Genomic DNA, 13467 nt, shown 5'->3' with positions numbered 1-13467 from the left:
ATTGTAAGCCCAAGAGGAGGCTATGGGAGGGTCACTCGTTTGTACAAAGCCCAAGGGGAGGCATGGTATAGTTGGTCTGAGCTCTTAGAGCGATTTCACCGGGAAACCATACTCTATGTCCTAACCTAAACTAGTGGAGATTCTTTGCACAAAGCCCAATAGGAGGCTATGGGGAACCTAGTGTTGTACTAAGTTGAACAAGCACACATATCACACATATGAACAAACATGAACAAGTATTAACAAACATGAACAGGTATGAACAATTATATATATGACAAAGTGTGTGTATATAATGGAGTTTATGAAGGAAATATACCTGTAAGCATGATCCATTTGTATACAAGGGCTCGGGAGTCACACTCGGGGAGAGGTCCGCTTGAGTTTATTCAAAGCTATGTAAACAGGTTTTTACAAGGGCTTGGGACTTATACCTACATGGAGGCCCATGGTATTTTTTTGGGAAGATTTAAAGAAACCTTCATTTTTGGTTTATTATTCAAAGTTAAAAATCAAATTGATCGAGATATGTACAAAAAGGGTGTACAATGAAATACCTAATTTCATGTACAGGAATGGGTATGTACAAAAGGGCTTGGGACTTATACCTACGTGGAGGCCCGTGTTTTATTTACAAAACATGGTTGATTGTTTATTTTACAGACGCGTGGTTTCGCTTTTGTAAAACTGTTTGAAAGTTGTTTGAGAAGTTTATTTGTTTTGAAAAAGTTTTCTGTACAAAGAAAAACTGTAAAAGGAAAAAAAAGAGTGGGTCTTATACTCTCTAATATTCGAGAGGCCCCTGTTTTATTTTCATAAAACAGGGTGGATGGTTTTAAAAAAAAAAAGATGTGAGATTTATTGTTTTGAAAAACAGTTTGAAAAGTATTGTTTTGGAAAAGTTTTCTGTACAAAGAAAAACTGTAAAAAGAAAAAGGAAAAGAGTGGGTCTTATACTCTCTAATATTCGAGAGGCCCCACATCGTTTTGAAAATCAATTGATCAATTAAAAAGATTTAATCAATAGTTCAAAAAGAAATGGTTTATCGTTTTTGAAAAGAATCGCGATCGCTCGTTTTAAAACGATTTGAATTTGAAAGAAATCAACTTAATTAAGTTTAAAACAAGTTTTAATTCTTAATTAAGACCTAAGTGATTAGGGTTTGATCACAAAAATATTTACAAGTGATTAGGTTTGAAAATTAAATGAAAAACAAATATTTAAAGTATTTAAAAATACTTAAAAATGTATCATTTTAAACCTAATTAAAAGTATATTAAATAAATCCTTTTTTGTGATTTTTTTTGATATTGTCAAAATATGTATATTAAATAAGAGGTGTGTAAAAAATGAAGAAAAAATAAGTTATTTTGATGGGTTAAATTAATTGATGAAGTTGTGAAGAAATTGAAGGAAAAAAGTGATAAAAAATAAGCTTTTGGTCTCACCAGGGTTTGAACCCACGCCTTAAGGTTCACCACTCAAAACAACAACCAACTGAGCTGCGCGTGCAGCTTGTTTATGATACGCGTTCAACACATTATATTTTAAAACAATTATTTGAATTCTTTGAACGAAAATCTGGCGCCAAGAACACACCCTAACTGAAATTCAAAAATCTTCAAAACTGTGTTGTTTTGATCGATCAAAGGGTCTATCTTACTCGGTTTTTCACGAGGAACATGATGGTGCCCTCATAATTCATTTATTTTTGCTCTAAGGTGATCAATTTTGTGATGAACACTAAGAACCCTAGAACTGAGATTGATCATGAAATCGTGTATGATTGATGAATTATGAAATTGATTGAGGGTTAATGATCAGTGATAGTGCAGAAACAAGATGGCAAAGAAATATTTCATTTATGATGCATGATTCATGGAGTTTGAAGTTCATGTGCACTTACCTCAAAAACGGCAAAAATGGAGATTTGATTCTTCAATATAAGTGTTACAGATGCTTTGTATCGATCTGGATAGCTTCAATGATGATTATGGAAGGTGTCTGGATGTCTGGAACAAGCTGGATTCATCTGAGCATGGCCATAGCACCTGAACTGCAGTTGCTTCAAGTATGAATCGAATTTGAAGATGGAGGTGTTACAGGTCGTATGTGAGTGTTTGGATCATTCATATGAAGTATATGGAAAGTGTTAGAAGTGATAGTTTGGACAGAAATGGCCTGGATTTGATTTTGGCATGATAAGGCTCTTTATATGTTCAAATGGAGGTTGAAGAGTGAATCTGAGTTTTGGGGTGATTTGGGGTGTGTGAGTGGTTCAAACACATCCCATATGATGTTTATGAGTTGCTAGAACCATCACTTTGGCCATAACTTCAAGGGTTTGGAGGCTGAGTTTTGTACCTCCTAGAAACTTAAGAAACTTGCATTCTAAGAAAGAAAGAGAAAGCCTATAATTTGTGAGACTTTGGTGTGATTTTGAATGAGGTAATGTCCTCTATTTATAGGCCAAAGAGTCTGAACTCAGAGCTTTGCAACTTGCTTCAAGAAGTGATGATTTGGCATTTGGAGATAGAAAGGAATCTTACCATTTAATGCAAAATGGTTAAAGTGACTTAACCATGGTTATTTTTCTAAGCTTCTTATCTCTTTCCATTCTGATCTCAAATCAGAAAAATATCATTCAATCATTGCTTTGGTGTGTCATCACTTGAATTATAGGTCATGTAGTCTTGAAACTTAGTGAAAATGGTGAAAATTCAAGTGAAAATGATCACTAAATGCATAATTCAAAACCATAGCTATGCTCCAAATTTTTCCATGCTCTTAGACATTTTGGAAAGCTCATATTACACTCTTCAAAACCCTAGTTGAAAGTTTCTTCAAGATCTTTAAGGAAGTGGGTGAAAAAGATCCATGAACTTTGAAGAAAATGAGATTTCAAGTGAAGTTTTCAAAAAGTACCAACTTTGAAGCACCATATCTCTCAAATGGTTGATCTTATGGAAAAAATTTATATGTGTCAAAGTTGTTTATTGGATCAAAATCTACAACTTTCATGTTGGAAGTTTTTTTCCGTTTGTAGGTGAAATTTTGAGAAATTCCCTTCCAAAGTTTGGAAAAAACCATTGAAAAACACTTAGAAATTTTTCTAAGTATGAAAAGTCAAACTTTTGACTTTTGATTCTTGATTGATTTTCTTGATTTTCCTTGATCAAATGACTTCTCATATCATATATTGATGATTTAAAACTTCAAAAGTCATGGTTGACCAAAATTCCCCAAAAGTCAATGGTGATCTTGTACAGTTGACTTTTTCAGACGAATCGCGTTTCTGGAGATTTCAAATGAAACTGGCTATCCTCACCAAATGAATGGTATGAATGGATTATATTGAAGCATTTGAGGATATTGAATCATGATTTGAGTTGTGGCACCATGTCCTGATTAAAAAGTCAGTTGTTCAGTGAATTAGGTCAAAAAACCCTAATTGTCGACCAGATGAAATTGATGACTGTAGGTCTTGAATTGAGATACAATTTCCATTGTATATTGTCATAGGGATTATTTGAGGATGATTGAAACCTTTGATTGACTTCCTGGGGATTTTTAGGGTTTCCCAAATGTGATCCCTGATTTCAGTCCCTGATAGTTCAAAAACCCTGATCTGAGGATTTGTCTGATCAATCTTTGTGTAGGAGATGTTCTGAGCCAATGGATTAGGTCAAAATAATGCACTTGGGGTCTTGAGGTCATGTCCCAAGTCATTAGGTCAAATTCTGAGCAAAAGTCAGGAGTATGCTGTCTTCAGTCAAAACCCTAATTCAGTCGATTCAAAGCTGTTGAGTTTGTTGAAGTGAATCTCTGAGGACCAAATGTTGATTGTTGATGAAGATGATTCATTTGAAATGAAGGGAGAACAAAACCCTAATTGATTGTTACTTGTACTGATGAGTGATTTCCTGATTAAATCCTGCTGAGTCACAAGTAACAAACACAAGCTATGCAATTTGTTAGAGATGCAAATGATGCATATGCTATGATATGAGGTGGTATCTTAGGTCAAAAATTGGGGTATGACAGATGCCCCTATTTAAGTTTCTTCAACCTGAGACATGAAGATTGAAAATCTTTATTTTGATAGGGTGGAAGAGACTTAAATATCAGAAGACGCAAATTTTGGACCTAAGATACCAAAATTGCCAATGATGCAAGGATATCTTTACCGAGGGAATATCAAAACTGACTCCGCTGGGGAAAAGAGACTGGGAAGGATGCCTCAATCCGTTTTAAGGAAGAGAATCCATTTTTGTTCTCTTCGGGAAAGCAAGTGTATGCTTCACCGGGGAATGATAGCTTTGTAAGAAAAGCTTACCTATCGACATTATCGACTATCAGCATGGGGATAGACTTGTTTAATAATGCGAAGGTGAAAGGTATGAAACTAGATTACCGACTATCAGCATGGTGATAGACTTGACAAGGTAAAAAGAGTTTCAAAGGTTCGGTTAATATTACCGACTATCAGCCTTGTGATAGACATGTTGAATAATATAACCAGAACAAAAAGTTATCGACTACCAGCTTTGTGATAGTGGTTTTGAAGACATGATCAATTATCAGCCGAGTGATAAAATGATTCTGGAGACTTTGCTAGAGAAATTACTGGATATTCAGCCTTGTGAACAGTAATAAGGCCCTGATTGTCAAGTGGTCTTCACGATTGATTTCCTTGAGAGGAAAAAGCTTTTAAAAGAGACATAAGCTGCTCAGATGATGAGGCTATTGCTTATTGTCTGTTTTTCACGACTCTATTTGAGGAATCGGAATTTGAATCTCTGGTAAAGACAGGGTTCTAACCAAGAATGAATTGGAAAGAAATGGTCAAACAAGATTTTGTACCCATGAGGAATGAACTCAACTGGGGATTTCCTCCTTTGTTTTGAAAGGAGAAAACTAAAGCAACCTTCTTCCACGAGGAATGATCTCAGTGGGGAACTGGAGAAAGAAAAATGTTCTTTTCTGCTTATGGGTGACAACCTACTTGGAGAGATGACACGCCCATACCTGTTTTTTTCTTTTCTTTTCCCTTTTTTCCTTCTTCTTTTTTTTCCTTTTTTTTTCTTTGGGATAGATATATCCTGAACAAGTGATTTTGAAGCAAACATTGAAAAATGCAAGAATGCATGAATGATGCAAATATGTATGAATGATGAATGTCATGAATGTAGCATGCATGCTGACAATACTGACAGACAAAGAAGTATGTACTGGAGAGGGACCGACGTCGCAATACAACCAGATACTTGGCAAATGTTCTTCAACACGGTGTAGATAACACGGGTGATGAATGGTGTTGCATGTTTTAAACTTCTCTGGGGAAGATAAGCATCTTTACTGAGATGGAAGAGCTTCTTCACTGGAGATAGAATCTTCGTCACTAGGGATAAAAGACCTTCTTCACTGGGGATAGAAGAGTTTCGTCCTATGGAGACGACTGCTGATGTTCCTTCCGTTGTTCACAACTCAAAGGAAAATTTCGCTTTTATTTTGAAAAAGTGAAGTAAATTCATTTAAAACTTTTTTTCTTTTTTCAAAAGTGAATAACACAATTAAAGCGTCATTTTGCAAGCTGAAAGAAATTAAAGATTGCAAACAAATGGGCACAAGGCTCAAATTTATTTAATAGGATGGTAATCAGCTAAAGGCGTGATTCCATGGAGTTTTTTACAAAAGTTGGAAATGGTAATTATGCGGAAAAGGCTACATTGAAAGCAATAACCACTATTCCCCCTAACAACTTTGAGTTCCAACTGTGCTTGTCGCTTCAGATTGGCGATGATTTGATCGTAGATCCTTTGATGAAGTACAGACTCTTCAGGTGACGAAGTACGTACTGATGCAGTTACTTTGACATAAATCCCTAATTTTTGCCTAGATTGCCCTTTCAGGTTTTCAATCTACCAGGATGAATTCTTTTCTGTTTATTGTCTCTAATTTTTGCCTAGATTGCCCTTTCAGGTTTTCAATCTACCAGGATGAATTCTTTTCTGTTTATTGTCTCTAATTTTTGCCTGGAACGCCCTTTCAGGTTTTCAGTCCACCGAGACGCTCATTTTTGCCTAAGTCGCCCTTTGCGGGTTTTCAACTTACCGAGCTTTTCTTTTGTATTTTTTTTAGACAAAGTATTTCTTGACTGCATCAGCATTCACAGGATATGGGAGTTCATCACCATCCATGGTTGCAAGAGTCATGGCGCCGCCAGAAAATGTTCTTTTGACAACATACGGGCCTTCGTAATTAGGAGACCATTTGCCCCTAGAATCTGGTTGAAAGGACAAGATCTTTTTAAGCACGAGGTCGCCTTCTCGAAATTCACGAGGTCGAACCTTTTTATTGAAGGCTTGTTTCATCCTTGCTTGGTATAACTGTCCATGGCATAGAGCAGTCATACGTTTTTCTTCGATTAAGTTCAACTGATCGTATCTGTTTTGACACCATTCAGCCTCTGATAACTTAGTCTCCATGAGGACTCTCATTGATGGGATTTCAACTTCTACGGGGAGCACAGCTTCCATGCCGTATACTAGAGAAAAGGGAGTTGCCCCTGTTGAAGTACGCACTGAAGTACGGTACCCATGTAAAGCAAATGGCAGCATTTCATGCCAGTCTTTGTAAGTGACGACCATTTTCTGGACGATCTTCTTAATGTTCTTGTTAGCGGCTTCAACGGCGCCGTTCATTTTTGGTCTGTAAGGAGAAGAGTTATGATGCTCAATCTTGAATTCCTCACACAATTCTTTCATCATTTTGTTATTCAAGTTTGAACCATTATCAGTAATGATCTTGCTGGGAATACCATATCGGCAAATGATGTTGTTCTTGATAAACCTCACAACCACTTGTCTTGTAACATTGGCGTAAGATGCTGCTTCGACCCATTTGGTGAAGTAATCAATTGCTACCAAGATGAAACGATGACCGTTTGAAGCTTTTGGTTCGATCATTCCAATCATGTCGATACCCCACATGGAAAAAGGCCATGGAGATGAGAGAACGTTGAGTAGAGTCGGTGGCACATGGATCTTATCTGCGTAGATCTGGCACTTGTGACATCTCTTCACGTGTTTGTAACAGTCAGATTCCATTGTCAACCAATAGTATCCTGCTCTTAAGATCTTCTTGGACATTGCATGCCCGTTTGAATGAGTTCCAAAGGACCCTTCATGCACTTCATGCATTAACATGTCTGCTTCGTGTCTATCCACGCATCTGAGCAAAACCATGTCGAAGTTTCTTTTGTATAGCACATCTCCATTCAGGAAGAAACTGCCAGAAAGTCTCCTTAGAGTTTTCTTATCTTTGTTTGATGCCCCAAGCGGATACTCTTGAGTTTGAAGGAAGCGTTTGATGTCGTGGAACCACGGTTTATCATCGATGACTGCTTCAGTTGCAAACACATAGGCGGGCCTTTCAAGGCGCGTAATTTTGACTGTAGGCATATCATTCCAATGATTGACTTTGAACATGGAAGATAGAGTAGCCAAGGCGTCTGCCATTCGATTCTGATCTCGAGGTATATGATGCAATTCAACCTTGTTGAAGAAAGTCAACAGACGTCTTGCATAATCTCTGTAAGGAATCAAGCCAGGGTGGTAAGTTTCCCACTTGTCTTTGATTTGGTTGATCACGAGGGCTGAATCTCCATATATGTCGAGGATCTTGATCCTTAAGTCAATGGCTTCTTCGAGACCCATGATACAAGCTTCATATTCTGCGATGTTGTTGGTGCACTCAAATAAGAATCTGGCGGAGAACGGGATATGAGTACCCTTAGGAGTGATGATGATTGCCCCAATTCCATTGCCAAAAGCGTTTACTGCTCCATCAAAAATTAGGCCCCATCTTGATCCGGGCTCAGGACCTTCTTCAGGTAATGGTTCGTCACAATCTTTCATCTTCAAGTACAAGACATCTTCATCAGGAAAGTCAAACTTGAGAGATTGATATTCATTAATTGGTTGATGCGCCAAATGATCGGCGAGAATGATTCCTTTGACCGCTTTTTGAGCACGGTATTCAATGTCATATTCGGATAACAGCATTTGCCATCGGGCAATCCTTCCTGTTAAGGCAGGCTTTTCAAAGACGTACTTGATCGGATCCATTTTGGAGATTAACCAAGTAGTATTGTTGATCATGTATTGGCGGAGACGTTTTGAAGCCCAAGCCAAAGCACAACATGTTTTTTCGAGCATGGAGTAACGAGACTCACAGTCTGTGAATTTCTTACTCAGGTAATAGATGGCATGCTCCTTCTTACCGGTTTCATCTTGCTGTCCAAGCATACAACCCATGGATTCTTCCAACACGGTAAGGTACATGATTAATGGTCTTCCTTCAACCGGAGGAATCAATATTGGTGGTTCTAACAGGTACTCTTTGATACTGTCGAACGCTTTCTGGCAATCTTCAGTCCATACAACCCCTTGATCTTTGCGGAGAAGCTTGAAAATCGGCCCACAAGTAGCAATCATTTGAGAGATAAATCTGGAGATATAGTTCAATCGTCCGAGAAATCCTCTTACTTGCTTTTCAGTTTTTGGTGCAGGCATCTCTTGAATAGCTCTGACTTTGTCGGGATCTACTTCAATACCTCTTTGACTGACAATGAAACCCAAGAGTTTTCCAGATCTAACCCCAAAAGTACATTTGTTAGGATTCAAGCGAAGCTGATATTTCCTTAGGCGTTGAAACAACTTCAAAAGGTATTCAATATGTTCTTCTTCTGTGCTGGACTTGGCTATCATGTCGTCCATATAAACTTCAATTTCTTTATGCATCATGTCATGAAAGAGAGTAGTCATTGCCCTTTGGTAAGTTGCGCCCGCATTCTTTAATCCAAATGGCATCACTTTGTAGCAAAAGGTACCCCATGGGGTGATGAAAGATGTCTTCTCCATGTCTTCGGGAGCCATCTTGATTTGATTATAACCGGAGAACCCGTCCATGAAGGAAAAGACATTGAACTTAGCGGTGTTATCAACCAGCATGTCGATATGTGGTAATGGAAAGTCATCTTTTGGACTGGCCTTGTTCAAGTCACGGTAGTCAACACACATTCTGACTTTGCCATCTTTCTTCAGAACTGGCACTATGTTGGCCAACCATTGAGGATACTCGGAGGTTACAAGAAAACCTGCGTCGAGTTGCTTTTGAACTTCCACTTTGATCTTGTTAGCCATATCAGGGTGAGTCCTTCGCAATTTCTGCTTAACTGGCGGACATTCTGGCTTCAATGGCAAGTAATGCTGAACAATATTGGTATCCAACCCAGGCATGTCTTGGTAGGACCAGGCAAACACGTCAACATATTCTTTGAGAAGGTCTGTCAACTTACTCTTGACATCAGCATCAAGCAGCGATCCAATGGTCACTTCTTTTTTGTCTTCTTCAGAACCCAAGTTGATCTTTTCTAGAGGCTCTTTGTGAGGCAGAATGGTTCTTTCCTCGTGCTTAAGTAATCGAGAGATCTCGTCCGGGATCTCCTCTTCTTCCTCTTCTTCGGCTTCGAACACAGGAAACTCAAAGTTGGGAGAGGGCATAGGGTTATTGCATTCAATGGGTTTATCAATAGTTAATCTGCACATGTGATTTATATTTATTTCAGAAAATTTATGAATGCAGGAGTGTATGCAGATTTTTTTGAAAAGTTCTTTTCTTTATTTCGGTTTTTTAGGATTACCATTTCCAGAAAAAAGCAAAAAATAAAACACATAGTGTAGGGAATTCAAAATGACACTTTATTTATGATTCATTTTTGAAACAAAGCCCTAAACACAAACTCATTTGTCTTGGGCAGGACAAAGAGGGAAACTTTTAAAACAAAGCCCTATACACAAAGTTATTTGGGCGGAACATTTAAAAGCAAAGCCCTATAAAACATCTCTCTGCTTTGGGCAAGGCAGGAGGTCAAAATAACAGCGAGGTGATTACTTTGAGCGGCGAACAACATTCGGAATGTCGACAGCCTTCCAGTAGCAACGAACTCCTCTGTGTATTATGTATTCAGGAAAATTCTCCCCAGAATTATCTTCAGTATTGACATCGTTTGCTGGTCGAGCAGGATTTGAAGGTCCTGGTTTGTCAACCTTGTTCTTTGTAGAGTTGAAACGGTCTTCTTCTACTTCTTGAAGAGCATAAGATGAGTCACAATCTTCAGAATTTTCAAGATGTATTTCCCAGTCTTCAGGATGAAGAGACTCATTGTCTGAAACACTTTCCAAGTCAACTGCGGGACCATCTTCCCCTTCATCTTCAAAAATGGCATTTATGTGATAATAACCATCTTCAGGATTATCAATCTTGGCAGATGCGTTGAAGCTGAAATCTTCAGTAATTTCAGGCTGCTGAGAAAATTGACATGGCTGATAAGCCTCTTCTGGTTGACTATTATATTCAAAGGAATCTCCCCATCCAGTTGGTTGGATATCCTCAATCGCAATCTTGTAACTTTCAGGCGCAGTATATTTCACCATGTAATCAAATTTTCCACTTGGTTGTCCCAAGGTGTCCCAGATCTCTGCAGGAACAGGTTCAGTTTCATTGCCTTTGGATTCTTCTGAAGGAGGATATGGTTCTTCCGGAGATATGTATCCCGAGTCATTGAGATAACATTTCCATTCTTCTTCAGGATCAGGTAGACCTTCTTTGATACATTCTTCGATAAGGACATTAACCTCTTGAGGGCTTGGATTAAGGAATCCTCCACTAATGAATGTTTCTTTGATCGGACGAAGGGTTTCATCCTTCTTAGTGCAGTTTGAAAACATCGGTGAACATCCGAGTCCTGCTCTAGTTTTATTCTTGGTAGGGATCACAACTTGCCCCCAGCCAGTGGTAGTTCCATCTTTCACTACTTTTACGGCCTCTTTGTAAGAAGACATCGATGCTTTCTTTTTGGAAGATTCGTCTTCTAAAGAGAGACCTTGGAACTGAGTTCCTTCCACATCATCAGCACTGATGAAAGAGAAATTGGATAAATGGCTCACCATCAAGGCTTGTTCTCCACTTATCGTTACCAATTTTCCATTTGTTACAAATTTTAACTTTTGATGGAGAGTAGAAGTTACTGCCCCTGCTTCATGGATCCATGGTCGTCCTAACAGACAGCTATAAGCAGCCTGAATGTCCATGACCTGGAAGGTGATTTGAAATGTATGTGGACCAATTGTCATGGGAAGGTTGACTTCGCCGATAACAGATTTTCGCGATCCATCAAATGCTTTGACAACTACACCACTGAACTTCATAGGCATTCCTTGGTAAGACAAGCGAGCAAGAGTCGTCTTCGGCATCACATTCAAGGAAGATCCGGTGTCTACCAATACATTGGACAAAGAATCTGACTGACAGTTCATAGAAATGTGCAAAGCAAGGTTATGATTTCTACCCTCCTCGGGGAGTTCTTCATCACAGAAGCTTAAATTGTTACAAGCTGTTATGTTGGCTATTATCCCATCAAAGTGATCAACAGTCACATCATGATCTACAAAAGCTTGATCCAAAACTCTCATCAGGGCTTCCCTGTGGGCTTCTGAGTTTAAAAGCAATGAAAGTATTGAGATTTTTGAAGGAGTCTGCATAAGCTGATCCACAATTTTGTATTCACTTCTTTTGATAAGCTTCAAAATTTCATCAAAAGCAGGATTCACATTGGTTCCACTGGATTGACCAACATCAGTGTTTGTATTACTGACAGGAGTTTCCACAGGATTCCCTACTGGTGTACTGATAGAATTTTGCCCGGTAGCAGGAGCAACAGGTTGCTTTGAAGGTAGTGGAGTATACACACGTCCACTTCTTGTTACTCGACTCACATCGGCGATATTCACGACAGATGAAAGAGTAGGTAAAGGAAGTTCTTGTCCATTCTTTATCATTGTAGCATTGTAGTTGTATGGAACTGCCTTGTCAGAGTCATAAGGAACAGGTCCAGGTAGACAAATGATCAAAGGAGCAACAGGAACCTTCGGCTTGTTATAAGTAACTTCCATGCGCTTAGGCATGTTGAAATGAGGAACGATGACGTTAACTGTAGGCATTTCCGAGTTGATATCTGAGACTAAAAGCTCATGCGGATAACATCCTATCATGTTAACTTCATTTTCATTCCTATTTCTATAGATCTGAATGGTACCATTATCCAACAGTACTTGGAGATCTCTTCTCACAATCGAACATCCGTGAGGATCTACACAACATATGCTACAGGAACCGTAGTGATGCTGGCGAAAATTCTGCCCTCGACAGAGAGTGGCGTGCATTTGTACCAAATCGGCTCTTGAGAAGTTGATATTATAGACTCGATATGGACCAGGACATCCATACACCATATTCACAACATGCCCTCCATGATTGGGCAGCGGATTTGCTTGCACATTAGGATTCAAATTTCTAAAAGAGAGGAGATTAGATCTAACTGTCGCGGGGAAAAATCGTTGTCTTTTTTCGGGATGAGACACCTGATGCCTTCTTTGGGCTCGAGTGCTCAAAAAATGATTTTTCTTTTGTACGGACCAAACTTTTTATTGTTTCCAAAAGAGGAAAAGGAAAAAAGTTGCAATAACCTTAAAAGTGGGGGAGAGATCTTGGGTAAGAGGGTTGGTTATACGAAGGGAAGGTATTAGCACCCAACGTATCTATAGTACTCTATAGGTTTTGTTATACCCCAAAATTTGCCCACATATTTTTCAAAGAAAACTCCAATCTGAAAATTAAGGGTCTCATATAATCATGGATTTTTATTTCAACAAATATCCTGACATATGAAATACTTAGTTTTTAGAATTTTTCTTATACAGTAATTTGGCTTGCAGTTGAATTTATTCTTACGCAAACACCAAATACTGTTTATTACTTCACACATGCTATTTATTTATTTACAGATAAATAGTACTGACACAATTGGTACAGAGTTAAATCTTTTTGCAGGCGCAGAATCAGGAAACTCAGACTGTACTGGTAACAAGTAGATTATTATTATCTTTTGTTTCCCACTAACTTTTGTACTATATTCCATTATTTTCAAAATCTTTTCAAATCTCTTTTTCAAAAATCAAATCTTAACTTGTGTGTTTTCTGCCAGTCAAATATTTCTATTTCTGTGCAGTAAACAATTTTCAGGTTATTATCGGTAATTTTGCCCGCATACCGTAAATATCAGTTATTTATTATGTTTCTGTTTCTAACAAGTCATGTAAATAAATTTTCATGCTTCACACAAAACAAAGACAAAAATAACAACAAAAAAAGAAAAGAAAATTAACTTTGACAGTTGACTTTTTCACTTTAACTGCTGCTTCAGTACACGAACAGTCAGTTGACAGACAAACTGCAGACAGTACAACTCTCAGTGTTTTGTACAATCAATCAAATCAATCATTCACAATTCAAATTTTCAAAGATTTTTGTGTTAGAAGTCTTCTGAATATCACACGATTAGC

Source organism: Vicia villosa, linkage group LG2 (assembly GCF_029867415.1).
Source record: "Vicia villosa cultivar HV-30 ecotype Madison, WI linkage group LG2, Vvil1.0, whole genome shotgun sequence".
Taxonomy (NCBI): Eukaryota; Viridiplantae; Streptophyta; class Magnoliopsida; order Fabales; family Fabaceae; genus Vicia; species Vicia villosa.
Note: the sequence above shows the minus strand (reverse complement) of the source record.